The sequence below is a fragment of the Pinus tabuliformis genome, chromosome 2_2 (assembly GCF_031772625.1).
Source record: "Pinus tabuliformis cultivar Carrire ecotype Pingquan chromosome 2_2, CPIR1, whole genome shotgun sequence".
NCBI lineage: Eukaryota > Viridiplantae > Streptophyta > Pinopsida > Pinales > Pinaceae > Pinus > Pinus tabuliformis.
The window spans coordinates 1,243,884,021-1,243,899,623 of record NC_142300.1 but is presented as its reverse complement, the minus strand read 5'-3'; the positions used below and the strand labels follow the sequence as shown (position 1 = coordinate 1,243,899,623).

General features: G+C 41.1%; 1 long non-coding RNA gene across 1 annotated transcript in view; it reads left to right on the top strand.

Annotated features, from left to right (window-relative positions):
• The first annotated feature begins 6,182 nt into the window (after window positions 1-6,182).
• LOC149198002 (uncharacterized) overlaps window positions 6,183-15,603 on the top strand; it is a 32,932-nt gene continuing 23,511 nt past the window's right edge. The window contains exon 1 of the long non-coding RNA XR_016254249.1: window positions 6,183-6,285. This is a non-coding gene — a long non-coding RNA (uncharacterized LOC149198002). The remainder of the gene's footprint in view (window positions 6,286-15,603) is intronic.

Here is a 15,603-nt window from a genome sequence, read left to right as displayed (position 1 = left end):
ACGATTGTTTGGATCGATCAGTTCACACTTGCTTCCTTCTTGCTTGAATTCCTTTTTGCCTTGTTGGGCTTAGATCACATAGCTCGTACAAGCCTTTGTTTTTCCTTTGATCTGGAGAAACTGTTTTGGTGTCTTGGGAACTTTGTGTGCTTTCATTAAGTGATTTGCTTGGTGTTCCTGTTCCTCCAAATTCATTTAGATGCTTTGTGCCATTGAAAGAAAATCAAACTAGTAAGCTTTACTTTTGAGAATTGAAAAGGAAAAGAACATTTCATTGATTCGCATTTTCAAAAGAAAAAGTTTCCTTTCCTTGCTTTTAGCTGCATTAGGTTGTTTGATTGCTTGTATTCATTTTGTTTGATCAAAAATTCTTTACCTTCTCATAGCTAGGATTCATCGAACAAAATGGTATTCTTTGGCATATAGTTTGCATCTAGGTAATTGTGAGAGAACATACGATAGGACCTGAAATCGAAAATTAACTCAAGATCAACCATAAAATGAACTGAATGAACATAAAAAACGCATTGGAACATAACGCAAACATCTAGAGGTCTAGGCTAGAGACGTGTTCCGGCGTCTTTAAACATAGTCACTATTGTTTCACATTACGGTTGGGTGATTCCTCCTTCTGTGACTCGATAGTGGTCTAACACGGACTGTGCTCCCACGTACCGTCGCGTATATAGGGAGACCCCACTAGGCTTTTATCCTTGATCCATAGGACGCCGAGTCTGCCACCTTGTGAACCGTAACGCACCGAACACAACATTCGGGAAGATTGACTGTAGTACGTAAAGTCCTTGGTTCTCATATGATTGCCAAGGTGTATAAGCGGTTTTACGGATTGCTTGGTAAACCTTTTGCCTAGAAGTCTCCAGAGTAGTCACTTTTGATCCTTTTCGGACTCCCTAAATGAAAAGGTGTCAGTGAGCGCCTTGTCACTTCTTGCTCATTAAATATTCGAAGGAGACTAGAGTCATCTTGTGTCCTTTTCTTGACTCTTAAAACATGAAAAGGTCAAGTTGTGTCTGTGCGTCTTAAAATTCATTTGGCTACGTTAACATTACCTGGATAGATCTTGTGGGCGCTAGCTTGAGCAGGTTTCTTTTCGTTTGCAATGGCAACCTTTCCGGGGTTCACTAACCCGGATTCCCCTCCTGATGGAAATCCAGGTCATTTCCCTCCTCTTGGGAATGTTGGTGCTCTGTATATGGCAACGTTGTCCCTACCAGGGTTAACTGTCGGGTTGCCTGTTTGGTTGTTTTCAACCTCTTTGGTCCCTACCGTATCGGCTGTTAGTCCATCAGTCCCTCCACCTGAACAACATCATGTTGATCCTAAGGTGGATCTCTCCCCTTCGACGCCTACTTCTACGTCTTCCTCTTGTACTTCGCCTGGTGAAACTCTCGATGCAAGTAACCAGGTGGCTAAGAAGAAGAAGAAGAAGACCAAGAAGAAGAAGTCCCCTAAGGGAGAGCTTACACGCGCCGTCCCCTCCTCAAATCCAGCTACCCCCTCTACATCCGAGATAGGGCCACTTTCTGCTCCTCCACGGAAGGTTAAGTTTCCTTGTCGATTGTGCAAGGAAGACCATCTTCTTCGTGATTGTCCTGGCATTCCCCGGTATTAGAAGTCTGGTCTCGCGATCCGGCCCTCCCCTCATCGTTCGCTGAAGCTCACAGCGATGCTACCTCATCAGTTGGGAATGGCAAGGGAAAAGGGAAGATTCGAATCCCCTGCAGACTTTGTGAAGGCAATCATCCCCTTCACCTTTGTCCACTCATGGATGAAGCCTCCATTGTCTTGGAAAGTCTTACGGCTCCTTCAACCCAATTTCCCGCTGGTTATCAGCGTCTTTCTACAGCTGTAGATCGCGCTCCTGTTGACAACGAGATTGCTTCAGATTCGTCTCTTGTCCAGGCCCCTCTTCCCGAACCCGGCCGTGCCCAGCCTGTTCCAGATCAGCCATCGGTCGGCACGGGTGTTGATTCGAGTTCACCTCCTCTCGAGCACTCTGTTTCGGACGAGCAAAATTCTCATGTTCTTCTTGTCTCGTCGAGTCCTCCGGAGCCTGATAATGGTGTTCCCACCCCAACCTCTCCAGAGGATTCAGAGTCGGTTCTTTCCGAGCAGGGGGGCAACCATATGGTTCCCCCACCAAGTAGTTCGGTCATTTCCTTTGATTGGAGTCGTTTGACTACCCCTCCCCTTCCACCCCATGTGCCTTTCTGGGTCACCGCCTATGTTTGCAATAAGGCGCTGCCTGGCACTGTGTTAGATGAGGGAGCATCGGTTAGTCTCATGCCCGTTACTACTTGGCAAGCTTTGGGTTCCCCATCGCTTGTACCTGTCGCACCGCATCTCACCGCGTTTGACGGAGGAACGAGTCAACCATTAGGGATCCTTCCGCAGTTCCCTATTACTTTGGGAGGTAAGACTGTCTATATAGACGTCTCGGTTACCCAAGGTTCGTTAGACTTCAGTCTTCTCCTTGGTCGGGACTACGTGTATGCCATGGGAGCCCTTGTTTCTTCACTTTTCCGTGTGGTTTGCTTTCCACACGATGGAAGAATAGTGACAATAGACCAATTATCGTTCGTTCGTCCACAAGCCCCTCCGGCACAATTGTCCTTCCCTCTTGGTTCTCATCCACCAGTTGTATCTGTCTCACCCCAGATCAACTACGTGGCCACCTCTCCCGTGCCTATATCTAGCAATGCCGCCGTCGTGCATAGTGTCCTAGGGGCATTGGGTCCTGACTTCCGAGACATTGACCTCCCACCGGGAGCACCACTCTTGGAAGCCCCGACTTCCTGTTCATTATGATGAAGTTCGGTCGGAGCATAGTTCACTTTCCTATGTCAAGCTCCCTAAAAAATGAAATTAGGTCGGAGCATAGTTCACTTTCCTATGTCAAGCTCCTTAAAAAATGAAATTGGGTCTGGTCGGAGCATAGTTCACTTTCCTATGTCAAGCTCCCTAAAAAATGAAATTGGGTCTGGTCGGAGCATAGTTCCTGATCTTGTGTCAAGCTCGTTAAAAAATGAAACGAGGGTTATGAGGATAGTTCTTTTACTGTGTCAACCTCATTAAAAAATGAAACAACTCCCTTTCCAAATCGAGTCTTTTGATTAAGATCTCGTAAAATACAAGTCGAGTCTTTCCTAGATCTCGAGAGTGAACCTTCATTCCATCCACTTTGTTGAATGCAATGAAGCTGGGGGGGCATGTACCTCGATTTGCGTTATTATGCTAGGGGCATGCGAACTTATAACAAGCATAGTTTTTCGTTTCAAGCTTGTGTAAACATGAAACCGAATCCAAGCAAAGTTCTCCATGGTTCAAGCTTGTGTAAAAATGAACCCATACCTGATTTACATCTCGTGATTGCCTTTTATCTGCTAATTTCTGTTAGATGAACCTTGGTTGTTTCATTCCATTGCTACCATCTCTTTCGCCGATCATATGCTCTCACTTGGTTGTTTATCCTTTCCTGAGGAACCGCAACGATGAGTGGTTTTATTAGCCAGCCTCTTGACCATTACATGTTTTGAGCAGTTCCACCATTGCCGGAACCAGTTGCTACCCTTTATACCACTCGTTCCTCTAGGACGAGTCACCTTTAAGCTCTTTTCTGACTCGTAAAATGTGAAAAGATTGCCGAGTATTTTTCCCTTTTTGACTCGTTAAAGAGAATAAAAATGGAGGTCTGCTTTCAGCTCTTTTCCGACCGTTTAAAGATGAAAAGGCCGAGTTCCCTCTTGACTCGTTAAAAGGAATGAGAGGCGGTCGCCTTTAAAGCTCTTTTTTCGACCGTTTAAACTAAAAAAGATTGCCGGGTTTTTGTCGTTTCGAACTCGTTATTGGCTCCAAAACGACGTGCTTCTGACTGCTTTTTTACTTTTTCGGGTCGAAGTCACTACTTACGAAAAGTACTCCTCGATCATACTGATCGGGCGGTTCTTTCGAGCATTGTTTTATACTTTTTCGGGCTCGAGAGACACAACTTTACGAAAAAGGACCCCCCTGGAGTTTTCTTTTCTGCTGTCTTTTCAGACTCTCTAAACAAGAAAAGACGCCGAGTTCTTCCTTTGTCAGACTCGTTAAAACTCAATGACATCGGGCACCGTCGAAATGACACTTTTCAAGCATATGCTATCCCCGTCAAGCTTGTCATCCAAAAATAATCGGGGTACCTGCCAGAAATGGTGGGGAAAATGGAACTGTAATAATAGTCGTGTCGGCAGTATGTCGCTCTTGAACATGGCACTCCTCTGCTTTCGTGTCTGGGTGGGACCATCTCATCCTGTTTTTCACTGGCCTCCGTGGGTTTGGGTTATCCTATTTGACCTCTCATCTGCTCATTGCCTTGTCACCATGACCTCTCCTCATTTGATGTCAAATACTGCCAAGTCCACCGTTGTGCCGCCGATATGTTCAAGAGAAGTTGACCTCTGCGAAGTTACAATCTATCCCTGACACCTCACATACTTCTGATTCATCACAACAATCTTCCTTTGTCTCGTGTCGATGATGTGGGAAACATTATGGCCCACCTTCGATCAAGGTTACCTCCTGTCGACCTCAGCTCATTATCCAGGACGGTAACTTAGAGACCCCTTCCAGGTACCTTGGAGCCTGCATGCCTCAATGGCAGGTTCTTCGTGTTCGACGCAAGGTTTCCATCATTGGCTTCCGATCGAATGATTCCGCGGGTGTTCGACGCCAGCTCATTGATTCGCATGCCGTGGATTGTACCTATAGTACCTTGAGGACCATTGTCATTATTGGTGGCCCCTCTCGCGTCTGTTAACAGTTTTCATCATTGACTGGTAATCAGACGATGTTCATGCATGTTCGACTTCAACTCATGTATTCACATGCTTGAACTTGTACTTTGTTCGGATTGGGATGGAGCGCAAGACCCTGGTTCTAGCCTGTTGTGAGCCAGGTTGCGATTTTTGTGGATTGATATTACATGACTCGTTGATGGATGGCTGCGACCATACCTGAGTCTTTTAGGATGGCTGCGACCATACCTTGTTATCATCATGGTCTCTTCAGCTGGGTGGCTGCGTCCATACCACAGACCTTTCTTCATATGTCTTTTGGATGGCTGCGCCCATGCCTAGACTACATGTAATCAAGCTATCAGTTGTACATACGTGCAGGTCCTTCCTGGTGGTGTTCCAGTTCGGCAGTTTTGTAAAGCATTTCACCCCTCCCACTCTCTCGGGCTTCATGCTTTAGGGGGCATCTGTTACACAGCAATTTGTCACTGTCATCCAGTCAGTATCCCTACTGTGTCATGAAATCACATTCATCATACTCATGCTCTCTGAATTGGCCAAATAACCCACTTTGCCAAAGTTTTTGCTATCAGCGCGACTTTTGTCCAAATAACCGCGCTGATGGGCGCTCCATAACAGACCAAATGCGCTGCCAGCGCGGAAGTACACCTGTTTTCCGCGCTGATTGAATTTCATGAGCCAGCGCACCTTGCCTTTGTATTGAGTCGCGCTGACATAGCCTTCTCAGCTATTAGGATGCGACGTCAGCGCGCCAGTCCCGCTATAATCCGCGCTGATCCTGTGTGGGCGAATTTGTTCTAACAGCCAACCTTCCAGACGACTCCAGACCTAGTTGTTGGCCTTGTGAGTGTCGCCCTCCCTTCTATGGCATGTCTGTTCGTCATATGGGCCACCTTTCTTGGAGATAAGCTTATCCTTCCACCCTCCATGGAGACTCCTTCTCCTATATATTCCTCCACCATTACCATCAGCAGCTAGTTTTTGAAGATAGTTTTTGACAACAAGGAATTCATAGTGTTTTTGTGTGCTGCTGCTAGTAGGTAGTTGGTGTGACAAAGTGTGGATTGCTAGAGAGCTAGAGAAAGGTTGTGGAGTCTTAGAGTTTTGTGTGAGAGAGAGTTGCTTGACTTGGGAGATCCATTCCTATGGGTGAATGCTTATGAGACTTGCTGGCTGGACCCTCTTGAGAAGGACTCAGCGTCAGAACATTGGTTGTATCTTTCTCTGATTATTGATTAATAATAGATGACTACTGTTATGGTTCCATTCTCATTTGTCTATGCAACGGTTAAATGTGAATTACATCCTTTCTGACTGATGTATGATTGCTTTTATTAGATTTCACACTTGTGTTTGCGTTTCTCTTTGTGCGTGCAGGTGTCCGTCCGCAAGGATAGTGGAAGACTGTGACCGGCCAGAGCAAAGGAGCGAGTGTGGCATCTCTTCATCAAACAAGAGCGTTGGAATCCAAGTAGGTGTTCTTTGCCCACCTTTTAATTGCAATTAGGAGCTTGCATAGTAGCATTGATTGATTGTTGCTAGACCCATTCTGGGCTAGTAGGGATCGCCTCTATCCGTAGAGGGGATTCACCTCTCCAACAATTCATCTTCAACAAAACTTATATTTATCAATTCACTATATAATTCCAACTCATAACTAGTTAAGAAATCATCAATCATATAATTTATTGTGTTTATATCAACTATTGGGTCACTTGTCTCACAAGTAAAATCAACCCTTTTTATAAGGCTCTTGCACATGTTGCAACAACCATATTCTTAATTTTCTGCTCATTTTTCTATTAATTTCAAATGAAGTAACTTTAGTTAGTTTACTCTTTAGATCAAATTGTTTGTGAAGATCTATAATACAATTATCTAATTCATATAAAGAGTCTTGTAATACTTTGATTTCTTGATTGGATTTTTGCAAATGCTTTCTTCTTTCACTGTAAATTTTGCATGTTTGCTTCTGCTTGCTTGTTGCCAACCTTAAGGTCTTGGGTACTATTAATGATGCACCCTAAAGTGATATTTTACAATTATTTGATTTTAATAAAAATGATCTCCTTATTCAAATTTCAAGTAGGCTTTCACGACAATTTTCACACTTGTTTTTTAAATGAAAACCCCCCGATTGAAAGGGCTTCATGCAATTCCTTGATGTTTTATCTTACCTCATCAAAATTTTACAATTCAATGATTCAAGAGTCTCTTGATTCAAAAAAGTAGTTATTTTTTGTGCATTTACAATTTGCCACTTTAGTGCTAATTATGGCATATAATCATTTACTAATCTACAAAGATGATAAAGTTACCTTGATTGTTGTAATCACCATTATAGTGTATTCACTTCATGATTGCATAATCATTGCATTTCCATGTTTGTTTTTCTTACTAAATTGAATATATGTGTTAGAGGAGCTAGACACAAAGTAGAGTATCATGCATCCAAATTCGTATACAATTGCATGCAAATACTCCTGGTGTTCCCACAATAACCTTATTTTGATTTGAGCACAGCTCTATGACACATCCACCATTGTGAAATTGTATTAAATGTTTTTGCTTATAAAAAATATTGGGTTATCCTTACAAACTATGTTTAACTTTATTGTTACAATCACACAGAGAATTTGCATTTGCATTATTTTCCAAATGGATAACCTCGAATGTGTCTCCCCTAGTAAAAACAAAATTTCCATATTGCTTGACTACAATAGTATTCCAAAGTGAAATACTAGATAAATTCACTTCAAGGGATTTAATTGCAAGTAACACTCTAACTTGTAGACATACTCAAAAAAAGTTGGAGAACCATGAAGGCAACATATATGAATGTTATGTTTGAAAGAATTGAGGATGTACACTAATTATGGTCATTGTAGACACCATGGGTTGTTCTGAAGAAATAATGTTCCCATTCTGAAATCATCCTACATTGATTTTGTAAGCTCGTGCATCAATTAGTTATTTTCCTAATCATGGGCAGTGTCGACATATCCACTAGTTGAATGATCATATAAATCCAGTGGGTAAGACTGTTGGAAACCTTCAAAATATAATTGAAGTTTATGAGTACCCAGACAAATTGGACACACCACTGATTAGATTATTATAGAAGCTAGCACGAGTTTAATAGTAATATTTATATCAATACTTGTTTTGATGTAATTACATAGAGGTGTTATCCTAAGAAGATATTTGTTAGTTTGAATGTAGAATTGCATTGGAGACCAAAACTATTTATGCCAATTGGCCCTTTTCTACAAATAGTGAGTAGTTTGAGTGACTTTATGAGTCAATGAAGAGTAAGTTGTGGGGGTGACATTCATCCAACAAACCATAGTCAACAAATCCAAGGAACAATAGAGCAGTTGTGTCTAACAATTTCTTCATAAGTAGCATTGCATGACATTTTTTACTTGGCTTCAATAAAGGAAAAATAAACAATTAGTTATTTCTTATCACTCCAAGACACAATACCACATATTATACAAAATGAATACCCAATGCTGGATTTTATATTATCTATATCACCTATCAAATCATAATAAAAAAACTTGTCAACTCAACATTCAAATGGTTAGTGTATTCGATACCAAAATTAATAATTCATTTTACGTATCGAATGATTCTTCATTACACTCCAATGCCTATGTATGTTAACTAAGTAAACAATGACAGAGTATTGTTGTGATCTAGTTGAAACTCCCCACTAGCTATCTATACAAAGTACCATTTACTTATTTTTAATCATCATCAATGTAGAGTTTAACACTTTATTCTAATGGAGTAGAGATTGGTTTGGTCTCATTCATATTGAACTTTTGGATTAGTTGTTTTGCAATCTTACTCGAGTAATTAACGTCTTTCCATATTCTCTCCACATTTCAATGTCTAAATAGTAATGCATTTGTACAAGATCCTTCACTTCAAACTCTTATAATTGTTGTCAATCAAGCATATGGTAGTCCCTGTTATGAATAGATTATTATCATATAGTGAAATCAACACAACTTTCCCACATTCATTTTTCTTTATGTAAAGATTTGAGTCACTCTTAATGAATCTTTGCTAAAAGAAAAAATTATATATTTTCATATAACATGACCTCGAAACTTGTTTGAGATCATATAGTGCTTTCTTTATCTTGCATATGCTATATTATTATCTTATTTGGTTGTACAAGAGACACCTCTGCTTTGAATATGTTGTAACATGCTTTATTTTTTATAATTTAGTTGTTATTCTATAAAAGAGGGTATGAAAAAAAATAAAGAAAAAAATGAAAATATGAAAAAATAGAAAAATAAAAAAGAGATGAAATAGAACCCCATCAAAAGAAAATCAAAAGATTTGTATAAGTGTGCTAGTTTAAGTGCCACTTCATGAATAAGTTCCATTTGTAATAATAAAGGTCTGTGTGCAGCTTGTTTTTATGCCACAACATTTTCTTCTGATCTGAATTAAACTCTTTAAACTTGATCAGATCATTTAAATTTTGGTTCTATACTAGAGAATAAATTCAACCAAACAATTTAATCTTGGATGAAAATTAGAAATTAAGTTAGATTAGGACAAATAATGGCCTAATATGCTTAAAAATTGGCCTAAGGTCATATAGATTAGGTTTAGATTAGTTAAATAGTTTAAAAGGGCAACTATTCTAAACACGCCCTTAGTTAGATTAATTTTCATTATTGGTTAATTACCTTGTTAAGGAGGGTGATTAATTATTGTAAATAAGTATGTTTCTAGTGCTTTTAAACCAAAGTTATAAACGACAAAATTCTTTTGTTGGCACGTGTTAAGCTTCGAATGAAGATCAATGGTTATTAGCTTTCTCGCCCATATCAATGTCAGAAAGCCTCTTTGCACCCCCTCGCCATGAAACGAGATAATGGCGAGGGAGGGGGGTGTGAAAAACAGTTTCGCCTGCGCGGGCCCCTCACCTACGTGTATCTCCCCAAACACTTCACACGCCCCTCGTTCCAAACCACTTACCACTACCCCCCCCTCCCCTCTGAAATCTGCCATCCACACTCCCGCGCTTCCCAATACCGCGCCAACGATCACTCCTCCCGCACCATCCTCCTCCAATCACTCCATGCCACGTGCCCTCGCCCTATATCTCTTAACTGTTCCCGTGTATCCGTTGTCACCATTAATTCCTTTCCTGTTGCTGCTCTTCCTTCCCGTTAATGCATTAATTTTTCGATTAGACAATCAGCAACAACCTCTAATGTCACAGTCGTCCTAAAATCCTTATAAATATTCATCTGCCTCGTTACATCTTCCTTTCTTCTACTGTTATTCCACTGTTTCTATTTACTGTTCTTCTCTACAAATTCTCTATTTAGACAAGCCTGTAATTGGAAGTTTCCTCTTAGCTACCTATGCATTTTTCTGCCCTGCACTATTACGGCTCTGTTATACCCATGGCTCCAAAGAAAAAGGATAAACCCTTTGCCAGCTCCTCTGCAAATCTAGAAACCCCAAAGGCCTCTGATGCGTTAGACCTGGACCATATCCCATTGGCCGATCACTACTTCAAAGTTGCAGAGATTGAATGTGAATTCGACATGTTCGAATTACACAACTGGCTAAAATAGAACTACTTTGATTCTGAGGATGAAATAAACCTTTGGGAATCCAATTTACTTTTGTACATGTTTCTGCAAACTTATTCCTTTCCTAACCTAGTTATATGGTGTCAATCAAAATATAATCATTTATAGAGAACAGTTGCAGCTCAGAATGGAGACATTTTGATAACTATTTCTACAAAAACCATAAACAAAATACTTCTAATACCTGATGTGGAGCTATAAAAAGGGTCTCTTTCACCTCTAATTACCTCACATTAGTTGTCAATCCAGGAACGTTTTGTTATTTCAAAAAGTGTCTCAGTCTGAGGCTATCATTTGTCAGAGCAATGCTAGTAGTACAGTGTTCAGAAATATAAGAGTAAACGGATGCTTGTTTACAGTAAACTACTTCAAAAGATTAAACTACTCATTCAGAAAACTAAGCAAGTTATTAGTCAAGGGTTCAGTAGTAGTAACTCATCCCTTTGTAAACTAATGGAACTAAGGTAAATCAGAGAACAGATCGTGGATCTGGGAGCCAGGCAGTAAATGTCAGTGCTTACTACAACCCTGGATCGTTCTTCTGATCCAGACTTAAACAGGAACGCAACAAATTACAGAGATAACCATATACACAAAGATGCAGTGGAAATAATACTTCATTTCATTAATGGAAAATACTGAAATATGCTTACAACCAGAAATGGAAATAAACCAGCTAGGGCGATGGTAGCTTATCTCTGAGAAGAGATGTGTGGCTACATGCCTCTGAACTGTGTTACAATGAGGCTCGAAGGCCTATTTATTGTTGAGAAACAATGGAAAACCCTTCACATTCCAAAACCTAACCCTAGAAGATGAAACGCCAAATTGTGGGCCCCGTTTTTGGGTAAGTTGGTACATCAACTTCCCGGGGTCGCGAATTGGTCATATTATCTTCGTTTGACGCGCATGATAGCCTGTTGGAAAGATTTCTCCGAGGTCTACGACGGAAAAAATGATTTTTAGGTAAAAAAATCGTTGGCGGTAGATTTCCCAAAAAACGTCGTTTAGGGCCTCAAAATGGCTCCGGAAGTTTAGGACCCGAAAAACTACTAAAAATAGTAAACTGTGTTATAATTAAGGAAACTGAAAAAACTGAAAGAAGCACTAGAGGGGATCCAAGCGGAATTAGCGGGTGGCCACCAATATCCACCTGGATCATCTTCACACCAAAATAACAAAGAACAAGAAATAGAACGGCAAGTAAGAAATGGAACAACGAAATAAGAAATGGAATGGCAAATCTGAAATGGAACAACCAACCTGAAATAGAACAGCAAATCTGAAATAGAACAGCAAACAGGGAACTGTAACAACAACTAAGTCTAGCTAGCAGTAACACCTTAGTCTACAAGATCAAATGCACGAATCGTGATCTACAGGAATTGAATGACAATCCTTCACTCTTAAGGACGAATTGAACAACACACCAAAATGGAACAACACTGATTAATAATAAATTATAGAACAGTACTTCAAAACCATATATGCACACGGCAAACCTTGATAGTAACTTGATCTCGGTAAACTAGTTATCACTCTTAGTTATAAAAGATTACGACTGCATTTCAGAATGGAACAACAATGTCTATAGATCCACAATCGCAAGGAACATAATCACTAAGATGAATTCCGTAATACCAATGAATAAGTGCACGGAACAAAGGCTCTGTAATTGAACAACAACAATCTTCTGTAAAGGCTGACAATATTATATCAACACTTAGAAGAACAGTGATACGTTGCAGAGTCAATGTAATAGTTCTGTCTCAGTAAAGTAAATATAACAGAGCATGTGATGTAAACTAAAAAAACACATCAGATTACCAAATCACGCTGATAAGCAAACCACGCATAAACCAAACATAATAATATAGGAGCAAGTGTCTTCCAGGGCCGGGCCCTTAGCCTCCAGGGGTACACCGCTTGAAGTTATTCCAGACTCAGAGATGAAATAGTAACCAAGTTTGTTTTAATGCATAAAGCAAAATTACAATAGATCGGTTCTTAACGAGACTCGATGATCAAAGTTTTGATCTTAAAGGAAATTACATAAAAACATAACCAACTCTCTCGAGCTAACACTGCTGCCCCTTTTATAAGGGTGAAGGCGGAGATATCTAAGTGCATAAATAGATAAAACAACGATCCCTCAGGATCAATTCGTCGAACCGTTAGTCCTCAGTCATCTCTTTCCTTTCCTACGCCGAGCCGATATCTCCACTTCCTTTCCAGGGCTGATTCGCTTTGATTTGCTTTGCCTTGTTTGCATATGGTCTTCCGTCAAAGGGACAATGGTTAACCCATCCTTGTCCTTTCCTTTGGAACGACAAATTCTCGTTTTTCCTCCTTCCTGCATAAGGAAATGACAATTGTCAGTGTTTTCGTCTTACATATTAATCTCACATGCTTTTATTACAATTCCTTATTGTTTTCTAAGTTCATGATGGAAAAATGTTTGTAAGTTCTAATGAAAAGATGCTGAAATAATTACCAAAAACATACCTTTTTTAGTACTCCACACACCCCCCTGCTTACCCTTTTTTATGCCCTCATGAAAACATTGTAGTTGACGTGTAAGGTAGTGAGTGAGTAGGCTGGAGATGGAATCTCATGTGAAGGCCTACAACCATGATGCATAACTAGGTGTTCAAAGAAATGGCCTGTCTGACCCTCAGGCATCTCATACAGGGCTTGGTACCCAGGTGCAGGGTGCCAAATAATTGGACTCCGGAACCTATATCCTAACCAAGATGGCCCTGCCCTCAAAATGACTTCGCCATAGAGGTGCAAGCGGTTGGCGGCTAATTTAAAATTTTCATACTTAAATGGTTCCCTGAGCTAGATATTCGGATTAGAGATTTGATACCGAAATTTAGCCGCATCAATGGCAGGGTCTTTGATAGAGAAAAAGTATTCTAATCCCTGTCGAATGATTGCCTCATGCATGGGTCCTAATGCTTCAATTACACCCGAAGTCTTCATGAGGTTTCTATGTTTTCTCCACAACTATACTGGATCCCTAGGCTCAGCTCTTATCCACAAATCTAATCTGTTTTCTTGCCTTTGGAAAGCGTTATAGGCTTTAAGCCATTTAATTTGATTAACCGCAAATGAAATAAATGCCTGTAATTGGATATCCCCAAAAAAAGGGCCAGGGTTCAGCTCGGTCTCCTGGTCTAATACAAGGTTATGCAAATAAAACTCACACAGTAGTCTTTGAACTTTTACCCCATAGTGTTTGCAACAGTTTATAAAGTCATCGAGGGTATTAATTTGTATGGGAGCACCTGCTTTAACAGCCTTTATTTTCAATTGCAAATATCGTTCCATTAAAAACAAGGAATAATTCTTAGCAGGGGCTCTACATGCTAGGACGTCATTGTATAAGGAACATAAGGTATCCATCTGCTTGATAGCTATACCTAATCTACGAGTTATCTTGGCGACTTTTTCTTCTTCCCTTCGCCACCCTTCAAAGGCTTGGCTTTCGGATAGATTGACGTTCCTAAGCTGCTGCTGTAGCTCTTCATACTTTTCTCGAGGGACCGTTTGCTCTCTAAGCTTTTCTGCTACTTGCTGAGCTTGCTTCAAACCCTTTCGTAGGGTTACCATTTTTGGATCTCTTTTCCATGCGGCAGTGGAGGCCGAGAGTTTTACCTGAATTTTCCTATTGCGTTGTTTTGAGTTCATGACTCTGATCACTCCCGAAGGTGGTGTCTCCGTCTGAATTTCCTTATCGCGGGTCAACATCTCATCCATTTCTATCTTAACGTGGATATCAGTCCATTGTTGTTCCTTTTCAATTGGAACAGCAGTCTGCTTCCCAGCATCATTTGGAACAGCAGCCTGGTTTTCGACAGGGTTTTGAACAGCAGGATGGACTCTGGTCCTCTGCCCCTTTGTCTTGAGGGGTTTTGCTGGAGTGGTTACATTTTTCCTTCCCGAAGTCCTTTTTACCCTTTGCCTTGCTTTTAGAATCCTAATCTGCTGGTGGAGCTGGACTATTATATTCAGTAATCTCTGCTGTTCCTTTCGCAATTCTTTAATTTCCAGAATTTCCTTAAAAGGAACAGCAGGCTGTTCACTGCGGCCTGGACTTTGACTAACTTCCTGATTTTCTCTCTGGGGTGCTTCTTTGTTGTTCTGCTCTGGCTGCTCCGGGGTAAGAACCCTAACTGGTTCTGTTATTTCTTGGGTGACCTCCTTTTCTGCCCCCGTTTCCTCTGGAATTTCTTCTGGTATCGTCTCGCTAGGAACGGGTTGTCCCTATTCTACATCCCCTGTCATGTTTTCATCATGAACAGGCAGATTATCTTCTTTTGCCTCCTTTGCATGTGATTCTTCAGGTGCATTTTCCTCCTGAGGTTTCTATTCGGCATGGAGGCCTGATGGGCTGGAAGATTGGCCATATTCGCCCATATTGGCCAAAACTTTGGCCAACTCATCTTCTCCCAATGGGTCCTGCAATGGGCTACCTTCATGCTGGTCTGTTTCCTCCTCCTGCTCAGATTACTCGGCTTCTTCTTCTTTTTCTCCTTCCTCTTCAGATTGCTCGGCTTCTTCTTCTTTTTCTCCTTCCTCTTCTTCCTGCACTCCTTTCTCATCGTCTTCCTGCACTCCTTTCTCATCGTCTTCCCCTCTTGTTCGTGGGGGTTTCTCATCTTCTATTTCTACCGGCTGGCTGGTTTTTCCTTGGGGCTTCTCCAGCCTCCCTCGTAGCCGTGCTAGCCGAACCGATTTCTTGCGTTTTTCTGGACGCTCGGGTGTACTGGTGGCATGTTTACGTTTTGGGGATGGTGCGGTCAATCTTCCTTCTATTATGGCAATTAACTCTTCCCAGCTGCTTTGCTGCTAGGTAAGGCTATGGCTGACTATTAACCGTATCAACCCATGATGACTAACAACTGATTCTACATGCTATGCCTTTTTTATGCTCCGTGCAACGTCATGAAGTAATGAATTCAAAAATGCAGGTAAATTTACAAAGCATTTTTGCTTTAGTACAGCTAAGAGTTTAAGATGTCGTGGTCTTACCACGTCTTTTCTGCCTTCACAGGTGATGTAGCTTTGAATGGTCTTCGCCAATTCCGCCCACGGTTCTCCTAATGCTGCTGGCAGAACCCCCTTTCCTCTAATTGTCAGGCTCTGGCCTT